This window comes from Trachypithecus francoisi, unplaced genomic scaffold (assembly GCF_009764315.1).
Source record: "Trachypithecus francoisi isolate TF-2019V2 unplaced genomic scaffold, Tfra_2.0 Lachesis_group6, whole genome shotgun sequence".
NCBI classification, from domain to species: Eukaryota; Metazoa; Chordata; class Mammalia; order Primates; family Cercopithecidae; genus Trachypithecus; species Trachypithecus francoisi.
The window spans coordinates 98,489,459-98,509,998 of NW_022681471.1; the positions used below are offsets into that span (position 1 = coordinate 98,489,459).

At 57.2% G+C, this 20,540-nt stretch overlaps 1 protein-coding gene across 1 annotated transcript in view; it reads right to left on the minus strand.

The window, feature by feature from the left end:
- Window positions 1-12,687, minus strand: part of BCOR (BCL6 corepressor) — a 47,233-nt gene extending 34,546 nt beyond the window's left edge. The window contains 1 exon segment of the mRNA XM_033200861.1: window positions 12,592-12,687. The gene's annotated coding sequence lies outside the window, so the exon portion shown is untranslated.
- Between the last annotated feature and the right edge of the window lie 7,853 nt (window positions 12,688-20,540).

A 20,540-nucleotide genomic window follows, 5' to 3' on the forward strand; every position in this document is an offset into this window, starting at 1 on the left:
ACTGCCAGTGTTTTGGCGTTGCAGGCTTGTTTATCTTTCCGCCTTTCCTCCAAGGCGAAACTCGTTTTGCAAGCAACATTCCTACAGAAAATGGCACACGTCATAAAAAGAGACCAATTTATAGAACTGGCACCGAAGTTCATGTCTCACTCCAGAAGCATCTCCCAGCTCCCCATCGGAAACCCAACTAGATGTAGAAGTCCATGTTAAAACTTAGAGAGTAGACTTGGGGAGGGGGCGGTGCTGGGCGGGGGGAGGAGAGAATGAGCTAGATTTGCAGATATCCTGTAGGCTGTACACCCAGAGGCCAAAGTCATGCAGAAAGGTAGAATATAGAATTAAGTCAGCCCTAAATGATCTTCCAAAACCCAGGGAGGACCAGGCAGGTGCCAGGGCTTGGAAGGCTTCAACCTTGGGATTCATGGGGGAGAGGAGTGAACTTTTACACCCGGCTTGCCCCAGGACGGTCCAGAGGCAGGTCCACATTCTTTGCCATCCTAAGTCCACCTGCTTGGGCCAGCCACGAACCTCCAGGACTGGCCTAGTGGGTAACTGCCGCCACCAACTCCTCTCCCTCCCACCCTGGCACCTCTCTGCAGGGCCTGGCAGGGTACCAGGAACTCAGAGAAAGCCTGTGGCTGTGGGCATCTAGTTGATGAAGTCAGAGTAGGTGGTGCTGCGGGCAGGCTTCAGGACGCATCTTTACGTCCTGCAGTTGAAGGCAAATGTGTTCTTGAAAACGGGAAGGCTTGGGAGAAAAGGTTAAGGGATGTGGGTAATCAAAAGCCAATCTGACCTCCCTTCCCCCCAAAATACACCCCCCTTAGGGTACTGAACCTGCACACTTGCATTTCCAAGCTGGAAACAGTGCCGAGTGCACAGAACACAGCACCCGCCTGTCTCTAACTTGTCTGAATAACAGGGCCATTTCAGAGGGAAACAACAGCCTTCAGAGCCTCTGCAATTTCCAGAAAGCTTTCAGTTAATAACACATTCTTTCCAATAAGCTTACTTAGGGCTGAAAGCTATTTTCCCAAATCTTAAAAACTCTGTCACAAACAGCTGAGGACCCAGTTCAACGGATCCTGGCCAAACCCCACCAACACGGTGACACTCACAGCCCCGTGGGCCTTCTCCCGCCACCTCTGCCTCACCACAAGTTCCCTAAACCACAACATACAAACCATCCTGCACCCCACCACAATCCTGGGAAGTCATAAAGATGTGTGTTGGGGATGGGGGGTGGGTGTGCCGTGGAGCTTTCTCTCATCTGGTGATGCGCTGGCCAGAAAGTGGCCGCCACCTCTGCAGCTCGTCCATGGGCCTGCATAGTGCGCGCTTTGTGTAAGTGCTGAGGAGGCGCAGCGCTGCTCGCGCGCCAACAGCTGTCACATTATTTGCACTCGCTGTAAACAGCCTTCACATTCCCCCCTTACCACATAGTTAAAGCCAGACTAACAATCCACAGTTAGAGATCAAACCAACAACAGCAGCATTGTGTCTGCCTTCGCTGCCTTCGCACCAAGCCCAGCAGCTGGCAGGTTTCTCCGGAACAAGGGACCCCTTCTCCCCCTACCCGTCCAGGCTCCAGCCAAGGCTAGCCAAGGAAGCATGCGTGTGTCAGCGCTGTTTGTTAAAGCAAAAGAGCACCGCCATTTCGCAGAGATTTCCGTGTGGCTCATCAGCCCTCTCCGAGAGTTTACTCCTTCTGGAAGCTCAGGGAAGCATCATGAGAATAAAGGTTATGGAGACTCGCAGGGTTGGTTTCCATGCTCAGCAAAGTGGGGTCTGGCCAGGCTGGGGCCGGGACAGGGAGGTCTGCCCCTCTCCATGCCATGTCACAGAGGCCAGACAGGTCTGCACTTTCTGCAGCCCTCAGCGAATGCTTCCTGTCTTTCGGAAATTGCCCAACTCACTGAATACTTACTGGCCGCCCCACTGATCAAAATGTCTCCTTTATGATTTTTGGTTAAGTTGAACATTTCCATAATCGTCATTATTAGTGCAAATTACACGCCTAATCGGTCCTTAAATAGATTTTAATTAATAAGCATACAAGGCTCATTTTATGACTTAAGAAAGGCATTACTTTTCGTTATAAACTTTCCACCAGGATATCGAATAACGATAGCAGACAAATACTTATTCTTTGAAAATCACCAATAACCGATGGGCAGAGTATCATGAAACATACCCTGTTCTACCCTCTGGAATCAAAACTGAGACCAGACATATCACAGCTGTACAACTTTCCTCCTGGGATGGGAGAGAGGATTTCTTCCTCCAAAGCACTATGTCTGTCTTCCTTGTGGCCAGTAGAAATAAACCCCCAGTGCTGCTTTCCCTACCCATCTGATGAGATTTCTCTAGCTGATGTCCTCTAGCAACCACTCCTCCCCCCACCACCTCCATCCGTTTTCCACCCCTTCGCCTGCTTAGAGTCCTGGTGCAAAGCGGGCAGGCTGTGCTTGTTAAATGCTGTGTAAAATGCTGTTAATAAAATAATAAATACAAAGGATGGAGGCTGCTGGTTCCACTGGTGTTTTGACTGGAAATGCCTTGGCACTTGTCATGTGTTTATGGGAGGGCAGACAACGCTAGGATTTACATAGTTTGGACGTTCCTGTACTTCATTTATTCTTTCCTAAATGACGTAGGCCTCGAGCTATTTCAAGTTTGCATTTGTACAGAACTGTTAAATGCCTAGGAGTTTCTCCAATTAAACCAAGTTTAAAATCAGACCCAAAGCTGGAACAGACACTCAGACTTGCCCAACTCCACCTTCAGCCTCGGTGGCTGGAGAGAACAAACAGATCCTCGAAAACAATCAGTCCTCGAGCTCCCCACCTTCACCCCCCCTCCAGGAGGGCCCCTAGGGCAAAGGTTAAGGCGTCTCTAGATTCCAAGCCCGGCCCAGGCTACACACTGAGGCAATCATTGCAGTTAGGCGCATCTTGTCCATAGACTACCTTTAAAATCGTGGGCTAAAATCGGGGGGAAACTGCTGGCCTGGTAAAACCCACTGTTCACAAAACAATGTCAGCAAAGGCTGTAAGGCATTCTTTAGAGAGGGACCAGGGATTCGTGCCTACTGAAGCTCTTTCAGCACAAAGGCTTTTAGGGGAAGAAGGGAAAAAGAGGGAGGAGGAGGGGGAGAGGAGAGAAAGGGAGGGAGGGCTCCTGTTTCAGAGCAGGCATCCCCTGAGAGTCAAGAACCAAGTGTAGCTTCAATCAAACACTGACTTTCCCTCTGGGAGTCGAGTAGGAAACCTGATCACAGTAGCTTACTACCGGCCTGGATCCATACAGGTCTGGTTTTCTTCTCATGCTAGTAATTTTTTAAAATACATATCGATATAAAAGAAGCAATCCCTGGCAGACTTTGTTGAAAACCACATTGAGCCCTCATAACATCCGGACTTAATCCTTATCAAACAAACCACAGCACCTCTGTCCTCTGTACCAGGCCACCCCCCTCACCTCTTCCAACCAGGTCTTGCCCCTCTAGACACCATTGTCCCCCACCCGAAATAATGCCAGGAAGCCTTGCCAAAGGGTACCCAGATACCGGTTCTGAAATGAGTTCCTAACCATATAATGATCCCACTTGGGGGGCGGGTAGAAGCAAGTCTTTTCATATGGAATCCTTTAAAAGGCAGAATGCAAACTACGGTAACAAAGGGAAAGAGGAACCCAGGAAGACGGACCTAGAAGAATACCCTCCTAGGGGAGATTAAATCTGCATCCTTGGGTCCCAGGGCACAGACCTAGCAAGTCTCAGGGGGTCTCAGGGGCAGCAGGGAATGGAGGAGCAACCTATAGCAACATGACAAGTCATTCAAAGCAATTATTCATCCTTGGGGCCTACTATGTGCCAAGTATTCTATTTAGATCCTAAAGGTGGATAATTATTCCCAGTCTTACAAATGAAAAAACTTCCTGGGCTCAAAGGCCATAAATAACTTGCCCCCAAGGTCACACAGCTAGTAAAAAATGGGCCACGGTCAAACTCAGTTCTGGAGTTGCGGAGAGGAGCCAATTATTGGTCTAATTGTGCCATTTGAAATCCTGATTTTCACATACTCTCTCCTCTGAAAAGCTTCCTTAGGCCTTATGTACCCAAGAATGAGATAGAGTGTTTAACACTTATGTCACTTGGTCTACAGTGAGCCTCGAACACAGTTTCTCCTATATCTAGTCATCTCCTGGTCCACTCAAAGTCTTTCACCATTTCCCCCTACATCCTACAAATCTCCCTACGTTGTTATACCCTGGTGTAAGGCCAATGCTGTCAACAAGCCTCCCCTTTCCCGTCCCTCCAGCACCCAGAATAGTCAGGGGTAGGTGGGTCGACTCCTTTCAGGTCTCTGGGAAAAGTGCTGACTACTGGTACTAGGAGCTAGGCTTGCCACCCCAGTTTTGCCACATAAAGCAATAAATCAAATTATCTAGATAGAGCAAAAGCCATTTGGAGGGAGCTCCTCCATCTACCTTTCCTAGGATTTAAAGGAAAAACCCCAGGGAACAAAGTAGTGTGGCAGAGGGAATTAAGATGGAAGACGCCAGCAAGATGTTCTATTGGGCCACCCAGAGTCCCCACAAAAGCGCAAGCCGGGGGATGGGCTATCTTGTCCTTTCCCCAACCTTTCTTCACAGAAGCGCCCGGCGGCAAACCTCAGGGCCCAATATCCCCTCCCCATCTTATCCCCAATTTCCGGGTCTGCCCCAGGCTTTCAGATGCTCCGCGAACTACCCACACCCGCGAAGCCTGCCAAAGCCACCTCCGGCTCTGCTCGATGGGGAAGGGCAGGGGCACCAGACACTCGGGCTTCCCGGCCCTGGACTGGTTACTCCTCCAGACGCTGAAGCTCCGGATGTGCGAAATGGCTCCGCAGTGCGACCGGGTGTGCAGGGGCCTCGGCGACGGGAGGGACTGAGGGGAGACGGCGGCGCCGGGGCGCTCACCCCGCTAGCCAGCTGAGCACGCCCCCGCAGGCCGGCCGCCCCTGGCTCCAGGCCAGCCCTCTGCAAGTGGCGTTCTTTCTCTTTTTTAAACTTTCCGGCCGTGGCGAACGGGCAGGGTTTCCAGCCCTCCCCGGCCCCCACCCAGTTCGGGGCGGGGCGGGGCGGGGCGGGCCCTCCCATCCCCGGAGGGGAGGCGATTCCCCCCTCAAGTCCCGGGCACCGCTAGACTGCGGCCAGGGCAGACGCCTTCCTCCGCCCCACCCCACACCCGCCTACTTTGGTCACCTGGAGAGGACGGCTTCCCAAAGCAATGGCCGTCCAGCCAAGCCTGGGACCGCAGCGTCCGGGGAGGAACTCCCTACAGCGCCAACGGTCCTGGCCTGCCCGCGGTGCGCTCTCTCCGAAAGGTCTAACGCTCCAGGAAGGGGGCGGGGGAGAGAGCGAGGCGGGAAGGGGGGGACGGGCTGCTTTTTTTTTTTTTTTTAACTCTTCAAATGCAAGAGCTTTTTGGTGTCCCTAGCACGATTGCGAGCGCCTGGCCAGGCAGAACAATAGAAATGGAGGGGGGACGCCGGAAATGGTGCTGAAAGACCCCTATAACCCTATAAACCTCTCCTCCGCCTATTAGTTCCTATTAGCATTGAAAGATCCTAGTGACTTCAATGCAAAATTGTCTTTTTATAACTTTTTTCCTAAACACATCCCCCCTCCCCACATGAAATCACAAGGGCAAAGATCGCTTCCAAAGTTGCGACCTTCCGAGGCTCCAGGGCCTCTCACCCGCTCCGCTCCTGGCACCCTGACCTGACTCAACCCCATCCCCCAACAGTTCCCCTGGTTTGCACCTAGACAATAAATTTAGTTTAATTTAGCTTCCGGTCTTTAATTTTAGCAGGTCTCCTTTTTGCATGCAAATCAATATGGCAATTACCATCTAAAAGCTCGCCCAGCCCCGGGTCAATGTAAATTGATCATTGTCCGCCTTCCACAAAATAACATCGGGAGTCTGTGGTGCATAATGAGATTATACTGGAAACTGTCTTTTAGATCACAAATTATTTTTTATGCTGTCAGGATCTTCTCCGAGTGGACTTCCCCGCTTCTCTAATCATGGAGAGCCGAGCCCGTGGGTGCCGGCTGGGGAGACACAGCTCTATAACAATGAGGGAGTGAGGACCCCCGTTTCTGAGACCCTCGATTGTAAACACTTGGAGGTGAGCTTGCGCCCCAAAAGGGAGCCTTCTACAGAAACAGCACAGAAAGGCATCGTTAATGAACTCCACTCAGCAAAAAGTCAGATATCCCTTCCTGAGGAACACGTTGAGGGCAACCAGAGAAAGCCGTCGGGCAGGGCTGGAGACCAGTGGACGCCCCCGGCCAAGTGCGCGCGACAAACGCGGCTGGGCTACCACCCGGGCGGCCGCGGGGAGACCATTTACTCCCGCCCCGGCGGCTTCTCCTGGCTCCACCACCTAGGCCTCAGCAGCGCGTCCGGTTTTGCAAGCAGACGGAATCCCATCGGCCATAAACACTGGCAAAGAAGCCGGGGCGGGCCAGGGCCGGCCCAGGCCTCCCCACCCAGCTCTGGGCGAGGCCCCCCCACCGGGCCCTATCCAGAAGATGGGCTGGGGCACGGAGGCAATAAGAAGGCTCTCTCTTGACCCGCTGCACTGCTTTCTCCCACTCATCGGCGGCCCCCGGGGCACGAGTGTGACCTCGGGGCCTAACAAAGGGCCTTGTGAGCTCCTTTCGGCCTCGGGCCGGAGGGAGAGGGGTGGGGCGGGGCGGCCGAGATGGACCGACGAAGTTCTCCGCCCTGCCGCGCCTCTCCGGGTCCGCCGGGCCCGGTGCCCTCGAGAAAACCACCGGGGTGGCATTGCCAGGGCTGCCCACTGCTTCGGAGGACCGTTCTACGGGCTCCGAGCCTCCCGCCCAGCGCGGCCCGACCCTGCCCCACTCGGCCTGGCGCGGGCCCCACCCAAGTGCGGTCTTCCCAATAAAAGCTGGAATTCCCGGCTGGTCTTAGACAAAGAGGGACGGCAGCAAATCGACCGCCGCGGGCAAGCCATACCCTAGCCGGAGTTTACATGCGCGTCTGGGTCACCGAGGCGCCTGATAATCCACCCAACACAGGCTGTCCCCGCCACGGTCTCCTCCAGAAAAAAAAATATAAAAAAGAAAGCATACCTCCCTTTTATTCCTCCCAGAGCCGCACTTCTTCCTGTTCTCCTTCCCAGCCCACTGGGGCCTGCTCCACCTTAGCAAATTGGACCCCAGCAGTGCAACAGCCATTCCTCCTGACCACAAAGTGGAAAGCTACCCCTCTTGTGGCTACACGATCCAGCCACTCAGGTCAGGAACTCAAAATCTCTTCAGAAGGCTCCTACCTGCTCATCACCAACCCGCTGCCCACTCCACCTCACCCCTAGAAGGGAAAGAAACTATAACCAGAGGTAATCCTAGTTCACTGCACACCATCCATCCTTTAGGCTGCTAGCTTGGCCATCAGTTTCCTTCAAGCCAAAGACACATTATTTCCCTGTGAATAAGTGTGTGAATGTGGTTGTGTGGCCCACTCTTCCGTACCCAAGTCGGTCTCACTCACTCGGCAGGAAAGTCTTCGTGAGGCATTGAGGAGTGTTTGTCATTCAGCCTGTGTATCTAAGCATGGATGTATGCATATGAATGCTTTTTGTGTTTCCAAGTGACCCTCTTCACACCTTTAAATGGGCTATTGTCTCTGGAACGCACTTACAGAAATTCTGCCCCAGTTTCCAGCTCAACAAAGTCTGGGATTTTTCTCTCAGAATATCGCTATACATCTCTGTATTTGCATACCCATGTTTACATTCCCCTTGGCCAGTTCTTTATCTCTTATGTATCTCTTGTTCCATTAGGGCATCGGAGCCCAAGTGTCTTGATTTGTCTCAGCACATGTCATTCAGGAGCACATCTTAATCTGAGCATTCCTACTACTTCCATTCTTCTTGCTTTGCCTGTAACGTGGCTCTTTCCCAGGCCAGACCAATATGGGTTTGCAGTTTAACTGTAAACAGAGGATCCCTTAAGACCACAAACTCTTAAAGGAAGAGGACGAAGGAGGAGACTGGAATGTTAGTAATAAGTTATTTATGTATAGGGTAACCCATCCGCCCATTTCGAGGTCTAGAAAGAACTAGATAAATGTCTGCAGAGGTGTATTAAAATTTTAGACCAATTTAATATTAGCCCCTAATATATATATACAAATGATGGGATCTCATAACACATCAGTGTCCAACTCCTCTTTGAAGTCTGTCTCCTTGCACATATCTAACTCCCCACAAGTTCATGGTTAAAAGTGTGTCTATTTATATAGAGACAACTCAAAGACCACTTTGCTCTCTTCAGTGCAAACCTGTACATGCTCTCTTCAGTGCAAACCTGTACATGCTAGCGGGGCATTTCAGGCTTTGGTCCTTGGTCTGCAGCAGTCATGGTCAGAGGCCCCACCCGACTATAGCTATGTGCAGACCTTCCCGTCCTTGAACACCCGCATGAATTCTCTTTGGGAGCACTGAGTCTACATCTGTCTTTCAAACTCAGTTTTTAAAGTGAGGGTGTTCATTGTGTGTGTTCACAGCTCGCTGACTGAGAACTACCTGGTCAATCTAGATCATCTAGCCTGCGTTTGGTTTGTGGAAGAATCGAGCCCGATGCACCAGGATGTGACCGTGCACACATCAGAGAAAGGAAAACCCTAGGCCCAGACTCACAGCTCCTCCCCAGTGCGAGCTACTCTGCCTCCAGGAATTTCCACTAGCTCTTTGCCCCACCTTTCCCTATTACACTACCCCACCACGGCCTTCAAAGGGTTAAGAGAAACCCCCACGGCCTTCCCTCCACCCAGCTCGCTGGGCCCGGAGGCTAGCTCGCTCACTCGAAGCTCACGGAGTCTGCTGCCTTCTCCGCGCCCCCCTCTAGTCCTTCAGCCGGGAGGGAGCCTGCATGCCTGTCTAGACCGATCTATCACCAGCACACCAACAACACCCGCGAGAGCGCGGAGACCTTGCCCAGGTCCCCCAGTCCGCACGGTTCACGGCGGACAGAACCCGGGGAGCGTGACGGCGCCTGCGGAGTGGGGGTAGGAGGCCCACAGGGGCTGGCCGCTCCGAGCGCTCCACGGGTCCTCCCCAGCCCCAGGCCCCCGCTCTCCCACCAGCCCGGCTGCCGGGGCACAGTCACAGCTCCGCGCGCTGGGCAGTCCTATTTTTATCTTGTCTAATCCCAAACTGGGCGGGGAGCACAGGCGTCGTGCTTAGAGAACAAGAGATAGGCGAGGGAGGCGGGGAGGAGCAGCCAGGCAGCGACGCGAGCGGGAGCGAGTTAAAGACACAGTGGAGGCGACCGCGGGCAGGAAGAAAGAGCGGGCTGCGCGGGCCTCTAGGCGCCGCACGCAACGCGCCGCCCCGCGAAGTTACACTCGCTTACCCGCCGTCCCTCGCTACCGGCCCCTCCCCACTTCCCAGCGGCGCTCCCCGCAGCCTGGACCGCGGGGCCCCGGCCTGTGTGGGAGGCGGAGGCCAGGACGGCCCTGCAAAGGGCTGGAGAGAATCGCTAATGAGCTGTGCAGCCCATTGATCCGGAGAACACTTCCTAATTAACTCTCAGTCACCTACTGGTGACAGCGCCTCAAAGGACAGCGCTGGGGCCAGCCGAGCCCCAGCCGCGACTTGCCGGCCGGGCGCCTGCTGCCCGAAACCCGCGCGCTCCCCTAAACACCCCAAGGCAATTGGTGTGCGTGGCGGTGTATACCCTCACACTGAAGGCCAGCCTCGGATTAAACCTGGATGGCATATTAATCATCGCCTTCTCCCCAGCCCCCCTCCGCTCTACGCGCTGAAACCGTGCCCAAAATAAACACGAAAACCAACACTGCAAAACCCCGACCAGATAACAGGTCGAGGGTGGAGTGGGAAGGGTCGAGGAACGAGCGTATTCCTTAAGTGTCCACGTACAGGAGTCTTTGAGGCTGACAATTAAAATGCCTTCCACGCAAGCAATTCTGTTGGCAAAACCGAACCCAACACTTCGTAAGGATTGATTTCGGCCCGCGGTGTCCGTTTCCAGTGCCACAGGAAGTGTCAGATGGCTAGAAATACCCAAGTCTGTCTGCACTCACCACCCACCACCTTCTGGGGTGGGCCATTTCCTCCTAGTCTTTACTCCCAGGCCATTTTAAGGATCTTTCTCCAAGAGGCTACCCCTAGAACCAAATACCACACTACCCCTCCCCTAGCCTCTTCTCAAAACGAAAAAAGGGGGGGAAAACACAGCTAAAACCCCGAGCTGTCTAGTCTAGACGCAGCGAGGCTGTGCGAATACCTATTTGAAGCGCGTTGGTTTCTTTTTAAGGTTTGTTTCTAAATACACATAACCCTCCTCCTTCCTTCTTCGCTCTTCCATTCCCCCCACCCCCACCCTCCAGACGCTGGCGGCGCGCGCCCTGGCGCGCGGGCACTCACAGCCTCTAGCTGGAGATCGCGGACTTTCTGGAAAAGATTCATTAACAGCAAATTACGTCTCGCCCGGCCACGGCCTACACGCTGCCAGACTCGTCCGTCTCCGGGACCCCGGGACATGCCCACTCGAGCGTGCGAGAGGCGGGAAGCCCGCCGGGACCACGCGTGACTTCGGCCGCCCTACTCCACACACGGCGCCCCAAAGCTTGCTCCGTAAACAGCAGGCGCTCGTCACCGCCGCCACGAGCCCCCGAGTTGGCGGAGGCTCTGCAGCGCAGCCGCCCGCCGGCTCCGAGCGCGGGCCCCGCGGCGCCTCGCCCTCCCCGCCTTGGCCGAGTATCGTGCCCCTGTGCGCAAGTTCCTCTTCGCCTGGAGCCTCCGTGCCACACGCTCTCCGAGTGGGACCAACTTCCTCCGGCCGCAGACTTTCACACGCCCATCAGGGTTACCCACCAGACTCCCCATTGCCCAGCGGAGGGCCCAGGTCTCGCCCGCCCCCGGCCTCCCTCAGCGCCGCCGCCCCCGCACAAACACATTCTACACCCACGCCTGGGGGCTCATAACTTAAAACCTACCCAGAACAACGCAGAGGGAGAGGAGCGAGGAGGGGGTTGCAGATTATAATCTTAAAGAACATTTACAAAACAAAGCGTCTGACCTGGCTGGCGGCCGGGCCAAGTCGGAACCCCACGCTCTGCTCGTTTTCTTAGTTTTTTTTTTTTTTTTTTTAATCCACGTGATTTGCGCTTTGGGGCAAGCCAAGAAAAAACGGGACTCCCCTCCCGAGTTGCGCGGCAGCGGCGGCAGGTCGAGCTCGGCTCGGCCCGAGGCACTCGCCACACACCCTCGCGCACGCACACGCCGACGTTCCACTTGGAGGAACGACCGGCCCCCGGAGAGGCGAGACGAGGCGGCGGCGGCTGGGGGTTTTTACAGTTCTTCCCGAGTCGAAAAAGAAAGCAGACGGCAACCCGCCGCCCTCCCCTTCCTGCTCGCGAGCTAACGCCGAACCCAGCTTCCCAGCTTCCAGCCCACCTCCCCCCCCACTCCGCCCGACTCGCGGCGCTCAGCGGCGACCGCGCTCCCGCGCACAGACACACACAGGCTGCAAACTTCCACTCCGCGAACTCCCTGATCTCCTCCTGGCCCCCCGGGAGGCGCCAGGCCCCCAGCCGTGCCCCCTCCCTCCCTGGTGCCCACGCGGGACCGCTTAGGTTGGCTGCATTTTTAATAACTTACAGCTATGAAATAAAAACGAAAGCGAGCAAGAAAGCCAAAGGGAAGCGCGAGGCAAAAGCTTCGCGGGGTATGCTGCGGGCGGGGGCCCCGGGGGAGGGAGCCGACTGCAGCCCTCAGCGCGCCCGCCCACCCGTCCGCGGCCTCCCGGGGGAAAGGTGTTCCGGGCACTGACCTGAAATCCCCAGTTGGGGAGTAGGCAGGGAGCCTGCGATCCGACGCTTTGAAGTTTTCCCCCGAGCGGACTCGAGGCGGCGAGGAGGAGCGGGGGGCGGTTGGGTGGGTGGAGAGAGATTTGAGGGGTGGAGGGGTGGAGACGTTAATGAGCGGAGAAGGAGCCGGGCCGGAGAAGCGCGGCGAGCAGCAAAGTTTGCGGTCCCCGGCTGCCCGCAGCCCGCTCGCGGCGCCGCGCTCGCTCGACTCCCTCGCCGTCTGCTGCCAGCCGGCTGCCCTAGGGGTCGGCCCCGCCGAGGGGTGGGCTCTGGGCCGGGTGGGGGCGGGGCGGGGCGGGTTCGGAGCCTCCGGGCAGGTGGCGACAGCCCTGTGCGATCCTCTGGGCTCCCGCAGCTGGACTGGGCTTGGCCGGGCTCAGCAGCTCCCGCGCCGCCGCCGCCGCCCGCGCTCGGGCAGGAGCCCCAGCGCCATGTTGACGGTTCGCCGCGAGCGCCCGCTCGGGCTGGGTGTGTGTGAGTGTGTGTGAGTGTTGGCCAAGTCGTCCCTGCGCGGCGACAGCGCGGCTTGGGCTCTTCGCCCGGCGGCTCGCGGGCTCCCCCTCCGCCGCCGCCGCCTGCCTAGCTCCCGCTCTCGGTCGCGGTCTGGGCTCCGGCGCGTCTACCCCGCAGCCGCCGAGCTCGGCCCGCGTTCAGCGAGGAGCGCAGCTTTGCCTCACCTTGCCGCTGGGAGCCCAGGCTCCGTCTGCCGCCGCACGCCGCGATCCCAACGCGTCCCCCCTCCTTGGTTCCCTCCTCTTCCTCCTCCCCCTCCCTGCGCTCGTCCTCCCTCCCGCCCGCCCTACCTCCCTCCCTCCCTCCCTCCCAACAGCCGCCTCCCCTCCCCCGCAGGCGCAGCGCTCGGGCGACAGCCGCCCGCCCGCCGCCGCCTCCAGCTCTCGCAAGTTTGAGCTACCCCAGTCTCCGCTCACCCTCCGCTGCGGCGCCTCCGCGGTGGGGTTTCGGGAGGGGTGATTCCCCAGGAAAGGTTTGCCCGAGTTTCCCCGGCAGTCATCGATGCACAACCCGGCACGTTTTGGCCTCTCCGGATCCGAACCCTGGACCACTTGGGTGGGGCCCTCCCTCGTCCCCCGGCCTCCCCTCCCCAGCTCGGGCCGAGTTGGCTGCGCACGCCCGGCCCGGGCGCACGTCCTGGGCGAGCCGGAGACCGACTTGGGCGGCGGCGGCGGCGAGGGCTGCCGGCAGAGCCAGAGCCGAGGGGATGGGGGCGGCGGGGGCGGCTCTCCCAGCCGCGCGCCGAGACTCCCCTCGCTACCCAGAAGGCCAGTGGAGGACCGCAATTACCATAAAGCGCCTCGCACTCCGCTCAGCCAAAGCTGTCAAACCCCAGCGGCAGCAGCCGCTGCCGCCGCCGCCTCTTGCCACCAGCGCTGCGCTCTCCCGGCCTCGTCCCCTCCGAGACCCAGCGAAGCGCGGCCTGTGCGCGCCCGCGCCCACCCCCACCCCAGTTTGCCCCTTCCTCCCAGAGGAGCCCTTTCCCATTTCGGTGTTAAAAGCTACCTGAAAACACCACCCCAGGCAACGGTGGCCGTTCCGCCTGAACTCCGCGCCCGAGTTCCCCGGACGTTTCAATTGTGTGGGAATTGTTTGGAGGTGGGGGAAGGGGGGAGCAGCCCGTGGAAACACCGGGAGGTGTGGGGGCGGTCGGAGAGCGGAGATCCTCCTGTATTTCTCCCGGTTCTCGAGCATTTTCACGGTCTGTACCTCTGATGGTTGGAGGGGCTGCCCTGGCCCCTCGCCCTGGCCTTGGGAGATTATCTCCCGCGTTTTATTTTCCTTGGCAGGGAGCAACTTTTGGCTTACACCGTTCGCCCCATAAATTTCTACTCGGTAACGTCGTGCTGATCGGTGCTCGGCGGCGGCGTACAGCCTGCGCCCGCAGCAGTTCAATTCAATTGACACGTATTGAGCTTCTCCAGCGCACGCGGCGCTGGGCGCGGGGGGAGGGCGGGGGCAGGCGGGAGGGAGGGGGAAGCGGAGAAGCGAGGTTCCGGCCTCCCCGGAGCGCAGAGCCTCAAGGGCGAGCCGAGAAGCCCTAGTTGGTGAAGCTGGCGGGAACGGGTAGGAGTGGGGGAGGGGGTATTCCGGACTAACCGCGCCCAGACTGCGGGCCCGGACTTCGCGGCCAAAGGTGACCCCATTCGGCTGCCCGCTAGGGTCTTTTTATACTGGGAAGGGGGTGGGGTGTCTCTTTCTACCTAAGGACAAGATGGTGCAGGCTCCATGAAACATAAATCTGAAATGGAGGTGGCTTGTAAATCCACACGGAAAGTTTTTAAAATATCCAGGAGTGTCCCCATGCCAAAAATAATCAAAAGCATCTCAAGTTGATTACTAAGTCAAGGTCAAGGCCAAAATCAGCTCTAGCTAGCAGATATTTTCCCTTTTAAAAATTAGACTCACTACTGACTGTGGGACTGGTATTAGGTGCGATTTTATTCATTCTGTTTTAGTTCTCAGCACATAGTTATAAAAACAGCCCTTCTCAAAGCAGAAGTGAAACATCTCTACCGTTTGAAACCCGAAACTTCGGCAGAATTAAATCTTCATGCTCCAGAGCTGCTTATAACAACTGATGCAAAAGACAGGCGAGCAAGTGCCCCCGCGAGCAGTGCCCAGCCGGGCTGGGCCGCGAACGCTTCCAGGACCAGCGCCTGTAGAATGGAATGCTCGCTTTTTTCTTCCTGGTCTTTCTGGGGGTGGATATCTCTGCAAGCCAACCCACACATTTTTTAATCTCCGGTAACAAGCAGAAAGACACCTGGACTATTATGCTGTAAAACTATTTTTTATAAAGACATTTTAGGACCAGACATTAAAAGTTATTAGATTGAACGCATGCGAGTTACAGACACAGCTGGAGAAAAGGCCTCTGGTTGTGTGTTGTAGCAACATTTCTTTTTGAAGCGACTCCTTTTATTCAAAACAAGTCAAAAATAACCGGGAGGGCTGAAGTTGGGTATTTGTGGGGAAACTCTGAACGTGGTTCCAGGCGAGGAGGCCGCTCTGCTGCTGCAGGTTGGACGGGAGAAGTGGCCTGGGCCAGTGTGGAGCCGTGCCAGGTTCTTCCTGCTCGGTTAGGCCGAACCGCAGAGGCCATGGCCCGGTGCCCAGCCACCTCTATCCCCTCCCCTCGTCTCCCCAACTCTGCCCCCAGGCACAGGCTTTTCTCAGAGTTCGAAGTCGCCTGTAAACGTCCAGAACTTTTAGAAAATCCAGGAACCGAGCTCGGGACCTGCAGCCTCTCGGAGTCTTACGGCCTCCCGGGGCCGACAAAGAGGCCTGTTTGTCCAACTTTAAAAGTCCTAGAGTTCGGGAGGCTGAGCCAGTAGAATCGCTTGAACCCGGGAGGCAGAGGTTGCGGTGAGCCGAGATCGCGCCATGGCACTCCAGCCTGGGCAACAAGAGCGAAACTCCGTCTCAAAAAAAAAAAAAAGTCCTAGACTTAAATGAACGGGGGCGGGGGGGCGGGGGAGTGCTGTAAATGCGAAGGGGCCGCGGGGAGGGCTGACTGGGGGAGAAATTTGATGCTGGAGACAAACAGGCCAGTAAATTCGCCTTTGACGTAATTTGCAACATCCTCCCCCCCCTTTTTTAGGGATCTTGCCTCCACGGTAGGCTGGTAGGATTAAAGGGTTTCTCCTTCATCTCCTAGGGATACATTTTTCAACTCCGTGGGATTTTAAAAATACCTTATTAAGGGAGTCCTAAGAGGCACGAGTGGTGGGGGGATTCGTGACTCACTGGGAATTAAAATGTGGGATTTCCTGAGGCGCTATAAGGCAGAGGGGGGAGGGGAGATTACACCTACTGGCCTGGTTAGTTTGAATTGTTCTGGGGAAAACAAGCGAAAGCTGTCGAAGGGCAGTCCTATCTTGTGTCCCCACTCAAGAAGGGGCTCAGAGAGCTGGGGATGCCGCGGGGCCTGCAGTGTGTGCCGGCGATTTGGCCCTTCTCCTGCCCTCCCACGAGCCCCTCGGGAGTTGACCCGGGGTCAGGCCGCTATACCCAGCACTCAGCAAGGGGAGGATTTCAATGAAAACAGAGGAGGAGGAGTGAGTGAGCAAGGGAGTGCATGAGATGGGAGGCCGTGCAGCCCTCCGAATAGGTGAAATAAAGAAATAGGTGCCGAAATGAGAGGTGCTGCGGGTGGAGCCGCGGGGGCTGCCCCTCCGCCACCAGTCTCCCTCGCCATGAAGGTCTCCTGATAATAAACCACTCGACCTCAGGCTAACCGGCCCTGCAACTGGGCAATCGAGCTGGCGCTTCTAGGAGCAGGCCTCGAGCCTGGCTGCCCTTCTCAAGGCAGGTTGACTCTGCAAGACCCGCTAGGGCCTCTCCCACACACCTCCAGCTCCACCCTGGCCTAGGGGAAAGGCCAGGCATCCTGTGTTTGGGGGGATGCTGGCCTTCTAACCTTGTGTGCAAGATTCACTTATAAAGTATGTGTAGGATCCACATCATAAAGCTCTGTAACCTCCGATGGCCCTCCTCGGAGGCTGTTCTCAGGGCGATGACACTTGGTACTGGAACAGGTGGGACTTGGATGAGTACAGATAATGTATTTTTACATAATGTGAGGTAGACTTTCTTTAAAAACACACCCACACTTACAGTCTTCTGGTCACTTTGTACAAGAACTCTGGGCTTATCCAATGGCACTTTAAAAAAGATCCGCTGCCCCATCCTCCAAGCACAAGGCACAGCTGGCTTCCCCTCTGAAACTCAAACGAGGTAACAACAGGAGGCGCATCCTCCTCCCAGGATTTCACTCATCTGGAAACATCTAAAGGTAGCTGCCTCCCAGGGCAGAAGACTGCTGGACTTAAGGGTCGCCAGGCTGAACATGACTGCTCTTTCTTCTTCCTGGCCTTTGGAGGGTTATTGGGTGTTTGGGGGAAGGAAGGCCCTAAGGGCAGGCTCTCCGTGGTTCCTAGCAACCATTTGGAATTTCTAGTCTGGGCTCTATTTGGGTCAGGCCCTGAGCTCCCCGAACGCAGGCACGTGTGGGTGAACTAGCATCTATACTACGGGGGCCCGCAGGGTGGTTGGGTGTCGACCAAATGGGCATAAATAAGGGAGGTTTCTGGGAGGCCGGCCGCCTCTTGCGCTCGACAAGGGCTTAAGAGCCCTCGACGCTGCCGCGCTGGTCCGGATGCTCCAGCAGATAAACCCGGACGCCACGTCCCGCCTCGGCTGCTTATTTAGCAAGGCGCCTCCTGCGGATATTTTACCCGGCTGGGGGCAGTGAGTGGGAACCGCCGGGAGAGGGGGGGGAACCACCAACTACTCGCCTTCGGACCCAGTGTGCCGGCCTCCGGCCCCAACCATTTTGTACCCAGCTTCCCTCCTCCACTCCCACCGGGTCCCTGCGAAGACGCACCACCCCGAACCCCTTCGCGGTACCACTCCCGAACTGGAGGGGTAGAGAAGGCTCTGCCAGCCCCTCGCCTGCAGCAGGAAGGTGGGTACCGACCAGCAGAAGGGAACACGGTGCTGATCTGTCTCTAAATACCTCTGCCCTCCCGCCCCCAACAAAGTCGGTCACAGAGGTGAGCGGCGTGGTATGGTTGCCTCGAGAAGGTCGCAGCCAGGAGCAAAGTTTTGGGGCTCACAACGGGCTGGGGATTCCAAACGGCGTAATCTTCGGCACATTTCACCCGCTCCCATTCCACTTTCCCAACCACTCTGCTCTCGGTGCTCATCCTCCTCTCCATCCCTGCGTTTCCAGCGCGTTAGCAGCCGCGCAGCCCCAGGCCCTGAGTGCGGGGAGTGGGGTGGGGGGGCTCCGGGTGGTTTGTGTGGTGCGGCCTGACAGAACCTTCTGTGTGCGGCGGAGGGAGGAGGCTAATGCATAATGCACAGCGCCTGGAAGCCCGGCCATTAGCGGCCTGTCGTGACACAGACAAACGACTGAGAGGGAGGAGATCCAGCTCGCTCTGGAGTTTAAATAGACCAGCGTGGAGGGGAAACGCCATGATTTAAAAGTGTGTGTTTGCAGACACTCGCATATATTTTAATGATTTCCAGCAGGCTATGCGTCCCAGCCTTGCATCCCCCCCCTTCCCAAAAGGAGGATGTGTCTAGTGGAGGGAGGATGAAGGCAGAGTGAGAGGCCTCAACCCAGACCCATCAGCAGCTTTTGAGAGATGGAGGGGAGAAGTTCAGAAAGCGAGGCCTGGGGAAGCCACACGACCCAAGGCCAACCCCAGATTTTGTTCTTAAAATAATAATAATAAGAACCATCCAGCTTCCACCCTGGACTACACCCTCTGTGTTGTACTAGAAAGGCCTGGGGGAAAGAATAAATTCTGCCACCTTTGCTTCCCCCGGGAGCCCACATTTTGAATCTTCCTTTTCCACTGACACTCCAGAGACCTCCTTCCTCCCGGTTTAACACACCAGTGTTTTTTAGCAATTAAGGCGAGAAGGGGGTGGGGATAAAGATAAGCCAATTTTTTTTTCCTCCATGCAAGTGTGAAAGATAAGATAACGCTAAGCTGGGGCAAAGCGGCTGCTTACAACCCCCTCAGCGATTTTGATCGGTCATTTCTTATCTCGCAAAAATGCTCTTTTCGAAACTGCATCAAAAAAGAAAAAGAAAAAAAGAGAAAACATTTTCATTTTCATTTGGAAGTGACATATAAAACCCACCTCCCCTCCACCGACAACCCACTCGCCATTGGCGGGGCTCTCCAGGACAAGTCGCACCTCGACTGCAGGATTTCAGGCTTTCTCGTGGGGGGCAGGATTACTAGTGTAATTAGGCTGAATAAAACCAGGGATGCGTGATGAGGATTTATCCTGTATCCAACCCAAGCTCGCGGCCGGGTTTTCCTTCTCTTAGTTACTGGTCGATGTTTGTGTTTCGCCATCGCACGCAGTGCCTTGAAACTAAACAGGTAGTTATACTTGGGAGGGTCATATAACTATGTCAATGAAGTGGTTGTTCGAAAAAAATAAGAAGAACTCTTCTGATATTTATAGGCCCCTATAAAGGAGAAAAAGGAAATCACACTCCCTAGAACCCGAAAGCTCCCAGCCGAACCGGACCCTCGGGGAGTTTTAGAAATCCTTCTTTCGGCACAGGAATTTCACGAAGGGGTTTCCGGAAGACTTTGTTGAGGAAGGTTTTGGTTTGGGACTCCAAGACCTCAGGGCGCCCTGCAAATTCCCCCCGGCCCAATGGCTAGCCCCAGAACGCAAACCTCAAGGCGGGCGCTCCAGACCAAGCTGACTAGCCTCTGCCCACCTCCAGCTCACAACCCCGAGGCTCCCACCCCGTCCCCAACCGGGTCGGCACCGTGGCGTCCGGCACATGCCGAGTCTACCGTCTCCGGGCCAGGCTGCGAGATCCAAAGGCTGGGGCCTGCCGCGGCCGGATTGTCCCTGGGGAGCCGAAACCGCCCAGCGGGGAAACCCCTCCTCTCGCCCTTCCCCGAAAAGCTTGGCCGCGGTCTAAGCTCCGAGCAAGCGGGCATCCGCTGACAGCCCGGCCCACGTAAGGCCCACACGCGTTCCCATTAGTCAGCCCGAGTTCCCCTCGGGCGAGCCGCCTGGCGCGGCCCCAAGGCCGGGCTCAGCGGGGAGGGGTGCCGGGCCGCAGCGAGCTGGGGGCGGGGGTGCGGGCCTCGCGGGGCCCGGCCAGGCTCGGTTCCGCGTTCCTGGGCCCGCGGGTAGCTGAGCCGGCAGGGCAGGCCGCTCCCTGGCTGGCGCCGGGGCGCCGAGCTGCGCTTCACGTGCCCGCCATATCAGCGGCGGCGGCGAGGAGGGGGGCTGGGAGGCGCGCGGCCGTTCCCGCGGGGTCTCCGGCCCCCGCCTCCCCGCCCCTCCCCATGGGGGCTGGGCCGGGACCACCCCGCGGCCCCCATCGCAGCGCAAGCCGCAAGCGGCGCTGCCAGACGCAGAGAGGCTCCTAGGGCGCTGCTCCGAGAGCCGCGCGGCGGCAGCCAGGGGAGGGTGCTCCTCGCAACCGCCCCGCCGCCGCCGCCGCAGTCACGGGGACCGGAAGCCCTCGCGCCGCCCCGAGCGGCCTCCGCTGGCCCCAGGGCTGTTCCAGACGAGGGCTGGCCGCGCGTCACCCTTGATCCCTCCTCGTCCCAGGCGACCGCCCGGGCCCTGCGGTATCCCGGTGTAAGCCGGGAGGACCCTTTCCTGCGGTCCGATGAGATGTCCCTGTCCCTCTGCTACCACCATAAGCACACCCTCCCGCATCGCTCGCAGCTCCGCAGCTGGGACTGGAGGGGCGCGGAGCCGCCACTCCGGCCGGGCAGGAACACCTGCTCCCAGGCCCTGCAGCTGGGCGCGTGGTGCTGTGAGAGGCTGCCTACTGTTGTGTGCAGAGATCGCGGATGAGAAAATAGGGCTGCGAAGCTCAGGGCCAGGAGCAGCCAAGCCTCGGCCACCCCCCATCTCCCACCCACTGCGGGCGACAGAGCGCGAAGCCAGAGGGCCTGCTGGGGGCCCGGGTCTCCTTTCGAAGGTCGAAGGGCCGCCACCCCTGGGATCCGGCTTCTGGCCTGAAGAGGTCGTTCGTAAAACAGATGGGGCAAAACCTGTTTTGGGAGCCTTCCCAGTGTCCCACCCCGCTCCCAAACCAACACACTCA